Below are 18,856 nucleotides of genomic sequence, written 5' to 3'. Positions count from 1 at the left end.
CTTAGTGGATCTGAAGGGAGTAGAAATGGAAACTAATTGAAAGAGTAAAACCTAATTGAAGTAATTATTGAGACTTCAGTAAATATAAATGACATGAAGTGATTAGAAACAAATTAAAATATAGGGACAAGTGTAGACTATCATACAGTTAGAACAGAATGAATCAGGTGCAAATGTCAAATTGTCATTTTGGATGTAATCTTTATTTTTAGTAATTAAAATTAGAAACATAATTAGGACAATGGTTAATTGATTAGGATATGGCCACATGAAATAAAAATCTTAATTATGAAGTCTGAAAAGGGGAAGTATGTTCATAATACAGTACTATGAAAAAGCATCAGGATATATTGCAACGTTGCTAAGATGTGTTGCATGTGAGAGACAAACTATAAAATGGAAACTTGTACTAGGAATAAAAGATTTTTAATGTGATTGCTTTACTGTTACACTTTATTCCCATTTTTCATAGAAGCAAAAATTAAAAGTTTGCCTCAATACATTACATATCCACTGGTAGTTAGTTTTGTATCATTTACTGTACAAAATAACTGGACGGTTTGAGCTAGATGAATGTTCCCGTGAAGTTATATCAGGTCCATCTAGTTTAATCTGAAGACTCATTAGGCTATAACTGGCGACCTGAGAGCTAATTTAATGGTTTCAAGAAGACAGTCTAATATTAAACATCCCCATGTGCCAACTTTTGCTTGGGATGCCACTACACAGTTTCATTTAACACAGATTTCAGGGTTCAATTTATAAAGCCATACAACTCTAGAGTTGAAAATTATTTTAGGAATCAGGTAATCCAAGCTGTTTATGCACATGTCCCCATCTTTCTTCCTCCATCTCTTTGTTCTTTAATGCATGCATTAGAGCAACAATAGCAAACACCTCTTTATTTTGAAGTTATGTTAGATTTATAGAAAAGTTGCAAGAATCCCGGTTTTCTAAAGCCCTTCATCCTGAGTGGCACCGAGGGATGGGAGCTCAGCACCAGCTGGGGGGTCGGAGGTTTGAATGCGTTTAGAGATGCCTAGGAATACTGGCCTGGGGATGGTGGTGTTCTGCTTTGTCAAATCACAGCCATGAAAATCCCATCCAACAATTCTACTCTGCACACACGAGGACTGCCACGGGAGGGAATCAACCCGACACCTAATAGCAACAACATCTTAGCTCACCAAGAGCAGACAGTTGGCTAATTACACCAGATGACCTGAATATCGCCGGTTTTCACTAATCCCTTTTATGGGCTTGAAGATCCGACTCAGGATGCTTTGAGTGATTATCGTGCTGTGTCTTCTCGAATCAGTAAGTCTTTCTGTGTGTGCTAAAAATGTATTTACACACACTTTGCAACTAATCCGCTTACATGCACATGACTAAATAATTTTCGTGCTTCATTCATGAAATTCTTCCAGTCCAGCTTCTTAACCCCTGTCAAACTGTGTGAGTTGTGTATTATGGACATACACCTCAAAGAAGCTTGGCACTGTATGACATGTAACTGCAAAATGTTGTTAGCTTATTGCTATGAACTTGTAACTAAGTCCCTCTCCCTCCTGCAAGGTTTCCTCCTAAATTTAGAAATGTTTACATTAGGAGGAGTATTTCAGCTCATTAGAAATTGTTTTTTAGCACATGCTACAAGTTGTACAACGTGGAAGAAGCTTCCTAAAAATTTATAAATGCAACCAATTCTGATTTCTTAGTCCGTCCTTGTGAAAAAATCTCTGTCCAATGCCAATGAATTCCATACGCCAATGCCGACCCGAAGCAATGCAAACCCAAGATGAAGCCTGTCACACAACTCTGCACTTTCTTAGGTTGCCAGTCTACTCAATCCTTCTTAAAGCAGGTGGAATAAAAAGAGAGCTCCCTCTCATCCATCAATCCTCTCCTGGTTCAATTCTACTGTGTTTCTATTATCTGAGGCTGCTGATCCACTGGACAGGATGCTAAATAATCAATTTTCTGCACTGCACACAACCTTTCTGGGGAAAAGAAAACAAGCAAATCATCCTGAAAGTAGACCATTTAATCATCCTGAAAGTAGACTATTTACCATCACTTTTTAGACAGGGCCTATGATTCAGTCTATTCAACCAAGAACTAATCTCATTTCAAAAGAATTACTTATTATTAGTAAACGTTCCAAGTAGGCAACCAGAGATAGGAGTTGCATACAGTATGCCATATGGTGAGCAAGCAACAAGAGGTCCCAGCCTTTTTCTGCATGTGGCAGAAAATTTGCTCAAAGCATGGCTATGAAGGCCAGGGGAAGACAAAATCCCTTATGAACAGAACAAAAGCATCTTTATTCAGAGATTGCCGACAGTTTTAGGTGTTAAAACCTCACAACAATAACCCACAGATGGGCATTATAGAGCTGAAGAGGATTATCAAAATGTAATTGAATTCCAGACAAATCCCATAAAACTCTTACATTCTGATAATATATTATTAATGGACAGTGAAATCTTTGAAATGTCATTGTGCTCTTTGAAATATGAGAAGGTACTTTTTGTTGCTAAGAAGCACCTTTATTCAATGAGGTTTACCTGGAAATGTTTACTTTAGCATATATATGTAGCACATATATATATGCTACAGTAAAAAATATATATATTTGAAGCAAACACACAAATATGTGCACACACACATATATACATACATATACACAAACAAGTAAGGGATTTCAAAGAGTTTATAGAAAAATGGAATGAAAAGCTAATACATTTTTTCTAGAACTTTCTGTAGTCACACACACAAGTAGGTAAAACATTAGTGCTGTAACATAAAAAATGATTAAGCAAACATTAAAATGTAAAGTTATAGGTTTTCAATATATCCTCCATTTAGTCTATGCACCTTTGAAGGCTGTTTCCACCTCGCTAACTCTATAGTCTGCGATAGGAATTACAGTTAAATGTAAAGAAAACAAAATATCCTCACAGCAGGACCAACTGATAGGCAGGATACATGGAGAAAAGATGAAAATTGTCAAGCATTTCCTTTTACTTGAATCTACAATCAACGCTCATGGAAGCAGTCATTAAGAAAATAGATAATCTATAACTCACTCTCACTGTTGTTAAGAAATAGACAACTTCGCTGCCATTGAGTCAGTGCTGACTCACAGTGACCCTCAGTGGGTTTCCAAGACAGTAACTGTTTATGGGAGTAGAAAGCCCATTTGTCCTCCCACAGAGCTGCTGCTGGTTTTGAACTGTGGGTCATGTGGATCATAGCCAGATGCATAACCACTACACCACCAGATCTGTTCAAAGTGTTAATGAGCAAAGATGTGCCTTTGAAGACTGAGGTGCCTAACCCAAGCCATGGTACCTTCACTTCTTTCCTATGCATGTGAAAGCTGGACCAAGAGGAAGGTAGAACAGAGAAGAATTGGTACATTTGAATTGAAGTGTTGGCAAACATTGAAAGTACTATGACTAGCCAGGAGAAAATAAATCTGTCTCGGCAAACGTACAGTGAGAAGGTAGAGTTTTTCAGAAGGGAAAAAGAGGGAAGTGATAGGGAAGAGAGTAGACAGGTGTCAAATTAGTGAGGGGGATGATATCCAACAACAACAACAAAAGTCATATGCACACACACACACACATACATGCACACAATCACCCAAACCAACCTCATTGCTATCTAGTCGATTCTGACTCACATTGATGGTACAGGGCATCGTTGAAGTGCCCCTGAGGGTGTCCAAGACTAACTCTTTATGGAAGTAAAAAAATCTCCTCTTTATCCCACAGAGTGGCTAGTTTTGAACTGTTTTTCATTTTTTTTGGAGGGGGGAGGTTAACATATCCCCATGTAACCATTATGCCAGCAGGATTTCTATCGGACTAACTGCAGTTGAGAGGGGGCGGGAGGGGCAGGGCAAGATAACGGGAGAGTTTATAAACACCATGACAGACTGGCAGACAAGTGGTGGACTGGCCAGTAGGCCCATCGTAAGTTCTTCCAAAAGAGACCACTGATGGGCCTACTCCTGATTTCCTCAAGCACTTGCATCGGCCTTGATTTTTTTTTGTAATCTCTTCTCACATAGTTGTCTTTGATTTGAAGTTTAGTTTTAAATGTCACTTTCATCTTAAATTGTTCAGGGAAAAAAGAGTGTATCACTGGCAAATAGAATTGATGTCACTGAATTGTCCACTTAAAAATAGCTAAAGTGGGCAAAGGTTTTGCTCACACACAGGTAAAAAATATTGTTAAGTCATGCATGATTTTTTTCCCCAATTAAACATGTCTCTGATCAGTGGATGTTGCAGATGAGTGCACTGCCCCCTTTTGAAGCATGATGTCCTTCTCCAGAGATGGGTCTCTCCTGACAACATGTCCAAAGCACGTGAGACAAAATCTCACCTTCTTCGCCTTTAAGTAACATTCTGGCTGTCTGCTTCCCTGAAGATCCATTGGTTCTTCTGCTAGTCCATGGTATTTTCAATGTTATTTACCAGCATCATAATTCAAATACATTATTTCTTTTTCTGTCTTCCTTATTCAATCTTCGACTTTCACACCAAGACGAGGCAATTGAAAATGCCATAGCTTGAGCCGGGCACCTCTTAGTCCTCAAAGTCACATTCTTGATTTTTCAACACTTTAAAAGAGGTCTTGTGCAGCCGATTTCGCCAAAGCAACATTCGATCTCATGACTGCTGCTTCCTTGAGCATTGATTGCGGATCCAAGTAAGAGAAACTCCCGCAAAAGTTCGATCTTTTTGCCATTATCACGATGCTTTCCATTGGTCCACTGGTGAAGATCTCGGTTTTCTTTACACTGAGTTGCAATCCATACTGAAGGGTGTAATCCTTCATCTGCATCAGCAAGTGCTTCGAGTCCTCCTCATTTTCAGCAAGCAAATTTTTACTTGCACATGATATTAATTCTGTGCCGTTCCTTTTCTTTGGAATGGGTACCGATATGGACCTCTTCCAGTCAGTGGTCAAGTAACTGTCTTACAAATTCCCTGGTGTGGATAAGTGAGCGCTTCCAATGCTTCAGCAGCTTGTTGAAACAGTCCAACTGGTGTGCCATCAATTTCTGGAGGCTGGCTTTGGCTGAGGCTTCCAGTGCAGCTTGAATTTCCTCCTTCAGCACCATGGGCTCTTCCTCATGTGGTGCCTGTTGAAATGGAGACTTGTTCTTGTTGGTACTGTGATTCTGTGTATTCATTCCATCTTCTCTTGATGTTTCTTGCACCGTTCAATATTTTCACAATAAAATCTTTCAATGTTGCTACTCGAAGCTTGAATTCTTTTCTTGAGTTCTTTCGGTTTAAGATCAGCTAAGCATGTTCATCCTTTTTCGTGTTCTAACTCTAGGTCTTTGAACATTTCATGATAATATTTTACGTTGTCTTTTGAGTTACTGTTTGAAATGTTCTCTTCAGCTTTTCGACTTCATCATTTCTTTCATTTGGTTTAGCTACTCTATGCATAAGAACAAGTGTCAGAGTGTCTTCTGTCAACCACTTTGATCTTTTCTGTCTGTACTGTCTTCACAGTGACCTTTTGCTTTCTTCGTGGATGATGTTCTTGATGTCCTCCCACAGCTCATCAGGTCTTCTGTCATTGGTGTTCAACGCTTCAAATCTGTTCCTGAGATGTTTGGGAAATGCAGGTGGGATAGACTCAAGGATCTATTTAGGCTATTATAGACTTACTTTAATTTTCTTCAGTTTAAACTTGAACTTACATGTGAGCAATTGGTAGTCTGTTTTACAAAGGGCTTCTGGCCTTGTTTTAGGTGCCACTATTTCATTTCCCCAGTGACTCCCACAGATGGAGTCAATTTGATCTCTGGACTTCCACCTGGGGAAGTCCACATGTGTAGTTGCCACTGCATTGTGGGGAAAAAGGTACTTCTGATGAACAAGTCATTGGTCTTGCATAATTCCATCTTACAATTTCCAGCTTAGTTTCCATCACTAAGATTATATTTTCTAACTATTGTTTTTTTCTCTTTGTTTTCAATTTTTGCATTCCAATTACCAGTAATTAATCAATGCATTGTGATTGCATACTTAAACAAGTTCCAACTAAAGACATTGGAAGCTTTAGTAGTTGGTAGCTTTAGCAGGAGCTGAATCATAGTTGCGGTTATCAAATTTCTTTGAATGCAGATAGATGTAATCCCATCACAGACCAATTTATACTTCAAGATCGATCTTGAAATGAAATGTCCCTCTTGATGATGACTGCAAAGCCAGACCTCTTAACCGTGTCATTTCTGGCCCAGTGAACTATATGATTCTCTGATTAAACATGGCCAATGTCAGTCCATTTCTGTGCACTCACATCTAGGGTATTGATGCTTGATGTTTAGGCATTTAATTTCAGATTTGACAACTTCCAAGTTCTCTAGCTATACACTTTGTACATTTCAAGTTCTGATGATTAGTAGATTTTTACAGCTGTTGTTTCTCATTTTTAGTCATGTCCCTTCAGCAAATGAAGGTCCTGAGGCCTTTATTCCAACAGGCTTTACCCCACTCACATCCATCAGATGGTTGATTTGACTTTGAGCAAGCAGCTCTTCCTCACTCAGATGTTGATGCCTTTTCTTTTCTTTTTTTTTTAATCTGATGGGCTCATCTCCTAGCCTTATCTTTGATAATGCTTTGCTTCTTTTCCTTAGGCCTTCAGCATCTGACAACGTTTCCATGTAATGCATAAGGTTTGGCATAGCTAATTCCTCCAAAGGACAGCTGAATTCTTCTTTGTAGCCCGTTCTTTGTCTGAAAGCTCTGTTGAAACGGGTGCACTTTGGGTGAACCCTGCTGGCATTTGAAATACCAGTGACACATCCACATCACAGCAGCACAGCAACACACAAACCCCACTGTGGGACAAACTGACAAATGGTCTCTCTCTCTCTCTCTCTCTCTCTCTCTCTCTCTCTATATATATATATATATATATATATACACACACACACTCTCTCTCTCTATATATATATACTCTCTCTATATATATATAATCTATCTATCTATATCTCTCTCTATATATAATATCGTGTATACTCAAATATAAGCAGACCTGAGTATAAGTCGAGGTACCTAATTATTACCTGGGAAACCAGAAAAACCGATTCACTCGAGTATAAGCCTAGGGTGGGAAATGCAGGATGTGAATTAACAAAGAGACCAGAGGGGAGAGACGGAGCTCAGTCACAGACACATCCTTGCCAGTTCAGCTGCCAGCGTAAGTGAATCACTACGGGTGCTTCTGCGAATTGGAGCCATTCATGTCATAGGCCAGCTCTGATTGGTTAGATGTGAGTAAACAAACATACAAAGCCCTGCAGTGTCAGCGGGGCTTTGAATGAACAGCGGAGGAATGGCAATCACCAGGGAGATGTTACACCTCGCTGGGGTATCACTGACCTGGGTATAAGTCGAACCCCAGTTTTTCAGCACATTTTTTGTGCGGAAAAACTCGGCTTATACACGAGTATATATGCTATATGTTATGTGTATATGTGTATCTGCATATAAATATGTATACAAAAGAGAGTGAAATTTAACCAGCAAATGGTTCGCGCAATTGTACAAGTGGGCAAGTCTAGTCAAGTTCAAAACCGTGGGTCCTGAGAGGTTTCTGCTGACTTCTGTCACTGCGGGGGCGAATGAAACAGGAAGCTGCATCAGGAAGACCAAAGGCTAGTAGCTACAGCGGCATATGAATCCGAAAACGAACAGGTCAGGCTGTGGCTGCAGAGGCCAGGGATTTCAAGTTTGGCAGCTCAGATGGCAGGCCACTGAGGGTTCCACGGGTCAGCAGGCAATAGGGTGGGCCATTGGCTCAAGTCCAAAGAACAAGATGTTGGTGAGCCCATGCAGGATTCAGATTCAGCAAGAAGCAAACAAGCTCTCCACGGAGTCTAGTTTTACAGGAAGTAGATCACACCCCTGGGGCAACTTCCTTTCAATTGGATCAGGGCTGTGACCTGCCTAAGGGGTTACACTACACTCTTATCTTCTTACAACTGCTAAGGATCAACTAGAGCCGTGCCAGGAACTTCCATTCCACCAGAGGCAGGGAGGCCTCAACTTAATACTGCCTCACACAAGGAGCACAAGGCGGTGGATAAGAGAGCAAACATTATGCTACAACAAACACCAGTCAAGCTGCTGTCCTTCGGACCAATCAGAATGCAAAGATAAAGGTCAATGGGAAAACAGGATAGGGACTGGGGTCCCTTTTAGCTAAAAGGGCCCTGCAATCTGATCACTATAAAATTTGATGTAATGCTCTCAAATAAGGAGGGGACCCTCTTCATGATTAAAATGTATAGTGGTTATGCATTGGGCGGCTCTCAGATCAGCATTTTGAAAAAACAGTGTTCCATGGGGAAAAGACGAGGCTTTCCACTCCAGTAAAGAGTTACAGTCTCCAAATCTCACAGGGGCAGTTCTACCCTCCCCTATAGGGTTGCTACGAGTCGGAATTGACTCAGTGGCAGTGAGTTTGGAGTTTTTCCTGATGCTTATTAAATATTTGCTGGTTTACTGTACTACTGTCATACTATCCTTTCTTGCAGTGACAAATTACTGGGGAGAGGAAGATGAATTTACTTGTTCCCCCTCTCCCCAGGAAGAACCCCTGCTATGTGCACAGGGCAATTTATTAGGTTCTCACAGCAAATCTCACTGTCAAAATAGATTACATTGTATTATGTAACCTTAGCGGCCAAAGCACTCAGGATCCTGACCCAGCCAAGTTGACATAAACCCGAAATACTACATGAGGAAATCTGATGCTGCTTGGTTATCAGAATGAATAGCATTTGGGGTCTTAAATGTTTACCTTAAAATAAGCAGTCATTTAAGTAAGGTGATAGATAAATCCACATGAAAGAAGGACACCAACTTGTATGATGCAAGGATTGTAAATAATAAAACCCATGACGAGAGGAGGGAATGGTACTAGAGCTTAAATTCTGAGCTTGCAGAGGTTTGCAGAAGGCTATGGATGTCAGTGAAAACAAAAATACATTTCAGGGTCCCTAGCTGGAGTAAGCCTCAGGTAAATCCCCTCTGACCATTGACCAGGGATGTGAATAGACTTGCTATCAAACAGAGTGCAATGGAAAGTGGACTAGTGCGGATGCGGTTAGGTTACATTTAAGATTCCTGATTCAATTGATGTATGTAAAATGATTTTAAAAAATTTAATACCTTATCATTTGTTCTCCCTTTTGATCTATTTAAAATTTGTTCTAGTTTTTATTATTCTCTGTTATCTTTACAGCTGAGATTTTTCTGGTTTATTTTGTTATTGTTATTATTTTTTCTTTTTGTTTTATATGCTTTTCTCTATATGAAACACAGGGTAGATAAATATATAGCCATAGAAACAATAACTTGATTTACAATTTCTTGAGATTATGCCAGGGGATGTTGGGGAGGAAATAGAGAGAACATAATAATGAGTACAAGAAAGAAGTAAATGTTCTAAAGTTGTTTTGTAGTGATGATGTCACAACTGTTAAAAATATGCTTAAATTACTGGACTGTATGTTATGTGAGTTATATGTCAATAAAACTTAAATGAAAAAAGCCCCCAAACCCAAAACTAACTACCACAGTCTACCTCTTGTCTACTTAGCACCTGGACACATCTCCGTAAGCCATTCATAGTCTCCAAAACCCCAAAGGCAAGTTCACTGTCATCGATTCAATGCTGACTCATAGTGACCCTCTGTAGGTTTCTATGACTGTAACTGTTTACATCTTATATTTTATAAAAGAACAAAATAAACGTGCTTGATGCATACATGCAAGGAGGTGATCATTACAACAATTAGAGTCCTGGTTTTGTCGACACAAAACCTAACTATTACAGTAACTGAGGCAGAGTTTCCAGAGCACAAACTCCTGGATCTCCCTTCACTTATGGCTCAATCAGGATTTCTGAGCAGCCAGGAGAATATTTATTTCCCTGGGTGTAATTCTTGGGTGTTTCCATCTTTCATGCTAGAAATGTAATGACTATTTATGACTAGTCTTCAGAGATTAAGTAGCGTCTTACACAAAAGTGAAGTGTTTTTCAACTGTGGATCATTAGTTTTGAATGTCTCATATTCAGTAAGAGATTGGTCTGATACTGTTATGAAAGTTTAGGGAACTATTTCTTACCCATAGTTTGTCTATATTTTTATCAGGTTTTTCAGTTTTCTTTTCTTCAATACTTTTATAAACATTTTGTCCAAATGTGATTAGTAAAATGCCTCAAAATAGGCAGATGAGCAAGTGCTTGTGAAGCAACCCCCTGAAGACAGAGTGTGAGATGTGAAGGCTGCAATAAGAATCTAGGCATTACCAATCCCTCAGAGCGCTTCCCTACTAACACCAACCTGCCATTGCTTTCATTTTTATGGGAAATGCAAATATTTAAAGATGAAACATAATAAATTTAATGAAAATATTTTTTGCTTGAATAAATAATTGTGTTCAAAGAACTTAAGTTATTGAAAACACTAAAGTGCTATGTTTAGCTTTTCCCTGACAGTTGGGACCGGAAATTCGCATGGTGTGTCTCTCGCCCTGAGGTTCTGTCTATGACAGATATTAAATTAGTGGACATACTGGAAAATCTACTACAGAGAAGTTCAGTCAATCTTTCAATGATGTCCCCAATCTTTCAATGCTGTACTATCCTAAATGATGTCCCATATGAAGAAAACCCTGCACAAGCATAATGCTCACGATACTACCTTGACGATGACTCACTAATAATGGAAAACTACAAGGCCCCACAGGATGTGTCTCTCTTTCTTTACTTTCCTGTTCATTCTACTCCTTTCCTACTTTCCTTAGCCATCCATTCAACTAATATATTAATTAAAATCTGTTTATGATAATAAATGTGTGAGCATGTGCATATGTATGCACACGTGTGCCTGTCTGTATGCATATACACACATTCAAACATATTGGGGGGGCTCTCAAAAAGTTTGTGGAATTAGATAGGAACTGGAAACACAGGGAATCCAGGACAGATGAACCCCTCAGGACCAGTGGAGAGGGTGGTGATATCTGGAGGGTGCAGGGAGGTGGGGTAGAAAGGCGTAACGGATTACAAGGTCTACATATAACTTCCTGCCTGGGGGACGGACAGCAGAGAAGTAGGTGAAGGGAGACATTGGATGGTGTGAGATATGACAAAATAATAATAATTTATAAATTATCAAGGGTTCAAGGGGGAGGGGAGAGGTGGGAGTGGGGAGGGAGGGGAAAAATGAGGAGCTGATGCCAAGGACTCAAGTAGAAAACAGGTATTGAAAATGATGATGGCAACATATGTACGAATGTGCTGGACACAACTGATGTATGTATAGATTGTGATCCGGATAGGGCAAGATATGACAAAATAACAATCTATAAATTATTAAGGACTCATGAGGGAGGGGAGAGCGGGGAGGGAGGGGCAAAAAAAGAGGACCTGATGCAAAGGGCTTAAGTGGAAAGCAAATGGTTTGAAAATGATCAGGGCAAAGAATGTATGGATGTGCTTTATACAATTGATATATGTATATGTATGGATTGGGATAAGAGTTGTATGAGCCCCTAATAAAATGTAAAAAAAAAATAATAAAAAAAGAGAAAAAAAAGAGTTGTATGAGCCCCTAATAAAATAATTAATAATAAAAAAGTTTGCGGAACAATTACATTCTCTTTTCCAAAAACTAATTTTGAAGACTCCTTTTACGTGTTTGTATGGGTGCATATGAGTATTTGTAATACATTTATATACTAATATAGAAGTGGTTGTGTATGCGTATACACCCATAGATATACGTATACACACATTCTTATATATTTTTCCCTCCTATATGATTTAGGAAGGACTCCATTTATGATTGTGCCACTGATTTATGCCACGTGGTGGCACAGTGGGCTACGGATTGGCCTGCTGGGCGCAAGGTCAGCAGTTTGAAAACATCAGTCAATCCTTAACAGAAAAGTGAGGCTGTCTGTTCCTGTAAAGATGCTAAAATCTCATAAACCCCAAAGGGCAGTTCTCCTCTGCCTTAGAGGGTAATGATGAGTCACAATGGACTCGATGGCGGATTAAAAAAAATAATTATACAGTTTAGGCACGCTGTATTAGGAGGTACCAAGAAGGCTACTCTCTTTTTCAGGTTATCGGGGAAAATCATTCGTCACGACAGAGAGACTAGTGCAAGGTCCACAGAGATGTCTTCACATTCTTCACTAACACCCAACACATGATGGTCCAATATCCACTTCAGAAGGATGATACCGGAAAAACTGTGTGATAGGCATATTGACACCCGCGACAGCAACATAAAGGGGACTTCTTGAGTTTGTAAAAAATAGAGAAAACAAAATACTGCATGGGAGTTGATCACTTGATTTGGAGGTTTGGGGTGGTGTTTTCATGGGATATCCCAGTTAATTGGACTAATATCGTTTGTAGGGCTTCTGCTCTAACTCCCAGTGAATCACACCGTGCCCATGGCTTTGAAAGCTTGGAAGCAGCCATTCAAGTTACAACAGTTGCTCTTCATTTGTTGGAAGCCACAGAGGAACACAGTAAGTCAGGAACAAGAGGAAGAAATTGAATAGCTGTCTAATTGCTTCTGTAAAGAACTACCTCCACCAGGAGACCAGAAAAACTAGATTGTTCTTGGCTACCAGTACTGACTATTTTAATCAATAATTCTATAAAATAATGCTGATCAAAAGGGATAAAGACAGAACAAAACTTCAAAGTTTGGAAATTTTGGAAACTAAGACTTCCTAGATTCATGGATCCCCCCCCAAATATTGCCCTGAGATACTTCCTTAAACCTTATTCCTGAAGTCTTCTTAAAACCAAATAGTAATTTAGCTAACCCTGTAAAGAATGTCTGCCTGTGAGCTTTGTCCTGCGGTGTAGTGGTTCCGCACTGGGCTGCGATCCAGCAGTGGAAACCACCCGCCGCTCCAAGGGAAAAAGACCAGGCTTTCTGCTCCCGCGACAAGTTTCCATTCTATCCTGTCCTGTAAGACCGTGATGAGTCCACATTGCCTGGATGGCTGCGCGTTTGGCTTTCAGTTCTTTGGGGGAGAAGTTGGCAATTTAGGGGGAACCACTTTGACATCTAAGGGGTAGAGAGTCCATGTTAACGTCCAGGAAGGAGCCCTCAGAGAAGCGGGGTGAGAATGGTTGCACACCTTGAAGAGCGTCGTCAGACTCACTGAAATGGATAGGCAGAAATTGTGGGATTGGCTTAGGTTACACTGTGTACAGTCTCCAAACCAACAAAGAACACACACACACACACACACACACACACACACACACACACACACACACACACACACCAGAAACAAAATAATGTGGATAACTTGAATGGAATATGGTTGGAGTCACATTATTCAAGCTCCAGTGTACTCGTGTTGAAATGTGGTCGATGGTGCGAGTAACTGAGAAATCGAAGAGGAACTTCCTCTTCCCTCTAGGTGGAAAGATACCACACATTTCCCAGGGGTTCAGAGGCTAGTGTTTAAAACATAGCAGGCACCCCGCTTTGAATACTGCTGATAAAGGACAACCAGCCCTTTCCTCTACACACACTTGATGCCTGTCATCAACCGGAGCAATAGTTGCAACAGCTCTTACCAGAGACAGCTCACCTGCTCTCTAATCCACATATTTGAGTGTCTATGAATTTGTGTCTCCAGTCTACCCAGACTAACACGTAGTGGCACCCTAAAAGTTCTTGGGGGAAGCTGAGCAGGAAACTTCTGTCCACCTCCATACCCCAGTACATTTCTAATGGGTCTAACTCCTAGAATGCGGCATCCAATCTTTAAAAATTAGAAATATTAGGACACATTGGAAGATTAACTTTATACAAACTTTACCTTAAGTACCAAGTGTGTCAGTCTGGGTAGACTAGAGAAACAAATTCATGGACACTGTCATATGTATAGGAATGGGCTTTATATACAGGAGCAGCTGAATATTGAGAAAACATCCTAGTTCAGTCCAGATCAATTCCGTAAGTCAGATATTAGCCATAGGTCTGATACCAATCTAAAAAGTCCTCTTCAACTTACAAAACACATGCAATGATGCTGAATGCAGGGAGCTCACAGGTCAGTGGGTGCAAAGTCTTGTGGATCCAGTGGCAGTAAAAGCATCTCGGCGCTGGCAGGGGTCTCCAGGTGGCTCCTTCAGTTCCCAGGACACAGGGTCTATCAGTGTGATGCCATGTGTCTTGTCAGTAGAGTGTCTCTCAGGGAGTGAGCTGTCTCCCAGTGTCTCCTACCTCCAACGAGGAAATACAAGAAGTCCCAGAATCCTCAGGAGAGGGCCATGCCCACACAGAGGCCTCATTGGCTATAACCTGATTGACAGAGTAGAGTCCGCCCCTTCACTCTTCATCCTCTCAAGTCCCAATTGACACCAGATTATGAATTACCAGACCAGGGTAGTTTATGTTTATCAACTCCTAGTAGGTTAAAATAAAAGGCTCATCATAGGTCTAAGCAGAATGCAAAGTGAAAGTAAAATAATGCCATCTTCTGAAATTAAAACTCAGAAGGACCAGCATTAATTTGATGAGAGCTGTTTGTCTGCAGAACATTTCCTTAAAAGTGACCCTGGCAAAGACAGGGCTTGAAAATGTTTCTGATAAAAATATGTATCGCCATGTCACCCAGATTCCCAAGGTGCTTTTATTAAAGTCACAAGCAAATCTAACCTACAATATGGCTAATGTAAGTAAGTGTTAAACTTGGAACTTTGGTATTAATATATAACAGGCATTTTTCCTTTTTAAAAAAATAATCATTTTATTGGGATCTCTTATAAATCTTATGATAATCCATCATTCAGTTGTATTAAGCACACTTGTACAATATTTCCCAGACATTGTCTTTCTACTTGAACCTTTGATATTATCTCCTCTTTTTTCACCTCCCATCCCCACCATACCACCCTTGTGAGTCCTTGATCAATTATATATTACTGTTGTTATTTTGTGCCTTACACCATCCATTGCCTGCCTCCACCTACATTTTTGTTATTCATCCCCCCTGGGAGGTGGGCTATATTCAACCTTGTGGTGGGCTACCCTTTCGCCCCCTTTCTTCCCTCACCATCCCCCCTACCCTCCTGATATCACTACTGTTCCTAAGGGCCTTATCTGTCCTGAATGCCATGTGTGGAGACCTCTTATCTGTACCAACGTGTGCACTCCAGTCTAGAATAGGCTATTTTTGATGATGGTGATGATAAAGAAATACTAAAAATGAAGAGTTAGACATATGACAAATCCTTCATGTTCTTTCAATATCCTCCAGGAAAAGAATGTTCTGATTTTAGCAACTGGTCTTGATTATTTAGACAGAAATATCCCTAGAGTGGAAAAAGGGCAATTTATCATAGTGCTATAGAATTATAAAACTATCCCTTAAGGAAAATCAAAGCTTCTATATCTCGATTATTTTCTTATCAAGTCTTCATAATACCATATTATTTTTCTTCTCCTCAGAAAGTCCTTGTCACATTCTCCATCCCCACTGAGGAATTTTGCCCACACTTTGAGGCTACGCTTAAGCAGCTCCCTGTTCACACAACTTTTCTCGATCCTCATTTCTGCCTAGACTGCTCTAATTTTTATTATGCTGGTAAACGGTTTTCTGTTGTCGATAGCTGTTTGTCCATGAAACTACAACAGCTTTGCTAATTCCCTAAAGTTTTAGTAGCACCGGAAGTCCTCAAACTTCAGGAGGAACACAGAGAATCGCCCTTCTGCTCAAAGCTGATGACTACAGGATTTCCCACCCTGTAAAGATTTGCAAACGTGGAAACCCAGAGGTTGGAGTCAACTTGACGCCAGTGACTTATTGATTTATTGTTACAAGTAGGCAGCAGAGAAGCATTCAGAAATCCAAAGCAGGACTATGTGGAGTTATGTTTCTCGTGTGGTAGGGTGGAGAAAGAATATGACGAGGACACATGTATGGAGGGGAAAATGTGTTTAGTAGAACAGGAAACAGATGATGAATGCTACATGGAAGGACGGCACTGATTTGGGGAGTAATGAGGTCATGAAAACCCACGGACTAGGTGATTACTTGGGAGTAGTAGTGAGAGAGACAGACAGGCCATTCATGCCTTATTCTAAGATAGAGGTAACAATATTGTGATAAATGGAGACAAGATCAAACTTGTCAAAGATTTCATTTTACTTGGGTCCACAGTCAATGTACATGGGAGCAGCAGTCAAGGAACCAAATGACCTACTGTATCGGGCAAACCTACTATGATAGACCTTTTCCAAGTGGTAAACACCAAAGATGACTGAGGTCTGTTTGACCTAGGTCAGGGTATTTTTAGTAGCTTCATATGGCTGTGAAAGCTGGACAATGAATTAGGAAGAGCAGAGAATTGAGGCGTTTGAATTATGGTGTTGGTGGAAAATGTTGAAATTACCCTAGAAGTCCAGAAAAACAAAGTCAATCTGTCTGTCTTGGAAACACTAGAGCCAGAATGCTTCTTAGAAGCATATGGGGGTATTTGGGACATGTTATCAGGAGAGACCAGTCCGTGGAAAAAGACACTGCTTCGTAAATGTAGAGTGTCCATGACAAAGAGGGAGACCTTCAATGCGATGGACTGACCTCGTGACAGCAAAAATGAGTTCAAATATAACAATCGTGAGGATGTTGCAGGACCGGGCAGTGCTTCGTTCTGTTACAATAAGGTCACAATAAGTTCAAATCCACTCAGTGGCACTTAACAACAAAACAAAAAAGTAGATCGCTGTATGGGTCAATGCATTATCCCGAAATGAACCAAAAGAATATAGATGTGATGAATTTTGGCGGCTTTCCATTGCATGAGGTCTTGGTCAGGATTGGTGTGGGAATGATGCCAAGGCTTTGGTTTTGAGTGGCTTGGTCAAAACCAGACTCAGTATGGGAGACTTACAGAGATTATGGCTTTGTGCTCTATGCCCATCCACATTCTGGGTGTGCATAGTCATTTTTGGTAAGATCAAGCTTGTCTGGGTGGGTCTTGATGTTGGTGACGGATATTTGCAAGAAGGATGAAACACCTGGGGCTTTCTTCCCAACCCGAAGATAAGCAGCTTACCCAGTCCCCTCCTCTCGTGAAGATGGAAAGAGGCAGCTGTTGGTGGGTGGAAGCAAGTTGATTTTTATCCACACGATTGAACTGAATTGTGCTATTGACTTTATTTGGCTATAATCTCTTTGGAAACAGATTGCTTGGTTTTTCTCCCACAGAGCCTCTGAGTGTGTTTAATTAGCTGATCTCTTGGTTAGCACAGAAGTGCATAATCATTGCCCCAGGATTTTGTTTATAGACCATAAAACAAGCCTCACCACTGGACCCATGAGTAGCATTATGAAGCTGTTGAGGATTTCATTTTACTTGAATTCACCATCATGGTTCATGGAAACAGCAGTCAAAAAAAAAATCCAGTCGAGAGGAAAGCGAAAGGAAATAGAGGAAAGGAGTAGGAGGCAAAGTGCATACAGAGAAGCCTAAATACAGACATGTACATATGTAAATATATTTATGATTATGGGGGCAATAGATTTATATGCATATATTTATAGGTTCAGTTATAGGGTAGCAGATGGACATTGGGCCTCCTCATGCATAATCCCCCAATACAATAGCACCTCGCCCTGCTAAACAGCCATTGCAGGATACCCATCTTCCCGACATGATCACTGAAGACAGACGTGTGTGTAAGCAAATGTGGTGAAGAAAGCTGATGGTGCCCAGCTATCAAAAAGATATAGCATCTGGGGTCTTAAAGGCTTGAAGGCAAATAAGCAGCCATCTAGCTCAGAAGCAACAAAGCCCACAGAGAAGAAGCACACGGCCTAAGCGAATACAAGGTGTTGAATGGACCATGTAGCAGATACAAAGGAACAAAAACAATCATTGTGTGATCACCTTCCTCACATAATTGCTGAAGACGAAAGTGTGCATAAGCAAGTGTGGTGAAGAAGGCTGATGGTGCCCGGCTACTGAGAGATATAGCGTCTGGGGACTTAAAGACTTGAAAGCAAACAAGCGGCCATCTAGCCCAGAAGCAACCAAGCCCACATGGAAGCAGCACACCAACATAGGTGACCATGAAGGACAGAGGAGACCAGGTCTCCAACAACAAAGGTGGGGTGGTGGTGAAAATCACATCACCGTGAAAGAGGGGGAGTGCATGATGGGGACCCAATGCCCACCTGTAGACAGCTGGACACCCCTTCCAGAGGGGTAGTGAGGAGGAGATGGGCCACTCAGGGTTCAGTGTAGCAACAATGAAACTCAAAACCTTCCTCTAGTTCCTGAACGCTTCCTCCCCTCCCAATCATCATGACCCCAATTCTACCTTGCCTTGTGGACCTGGTTATACCAGAGGATGTACAGCGGTGCAGTGGGGATCTGGAGGCACAGGGAATCTAGGACAGACGAACCCCTCAACACCAGTGGTGGGAGTGGCGACACCAGGAGGGAAGGGTGTGTAGAAAGGGAGAACCTATCTCGGAGATCTATGTGTAACCTCCTCTCTGGGAGATGGGCAATGGGGAGGCGGGTGAGGGGAGATGCCGGGGAGTGTAAGATAAGATATAATAATTATTTATAAACTATCAAGGGACCAGGGGTGGGATCGGGGAGGGAGGGGGATGGGGGAAAAAAAGGGAAACCGAGCTGATTCCAGGAACCCAAGTGGAAGGTGAATTATGAGAGTGACGAGTGCAATGAATGTATAAGGGTGCTTTGCTCAATTGATGTATGTACAGATTGTGATAAGAGCCTTATGAGC

At 40.9% G+C, this 18,856-nt stretch overlaps 1 protein-coding gene across 1 annotated transcript in view; it reads right to left on the bottom strand.

Moving 5' to 3' along the window:
• The window catches only part of HTR2A (5-hydroxytryptamine receptor 2A), a 101,082-nt gene that overhangs the window by 57,915 nt on the left and 24,311 nt on the right, over nucleotides 1-18,856 (bottom strand). The gene's annotated exons all lie outside the window — the stretch shown is intronic.

This window comes from Tenrec ecaudatus, chromosome 15 (assembly GCF_050624435.1).
Source record: "Tenrec ecaudatus isolate mTenEca1 chromosome 15, mTenEca1.hap1, whole genome shotgun sequence".
Classification (NCBI taxonomy): Eukaryota; Metazoa; Chordata; class Mammalia; order Afrosoricida; family Tenrecidae; genus Tenrec; species Tenrec ecaudatus.
This window is presented reverse-complemented; position numbering and strand designations above follow the sequence as displayed.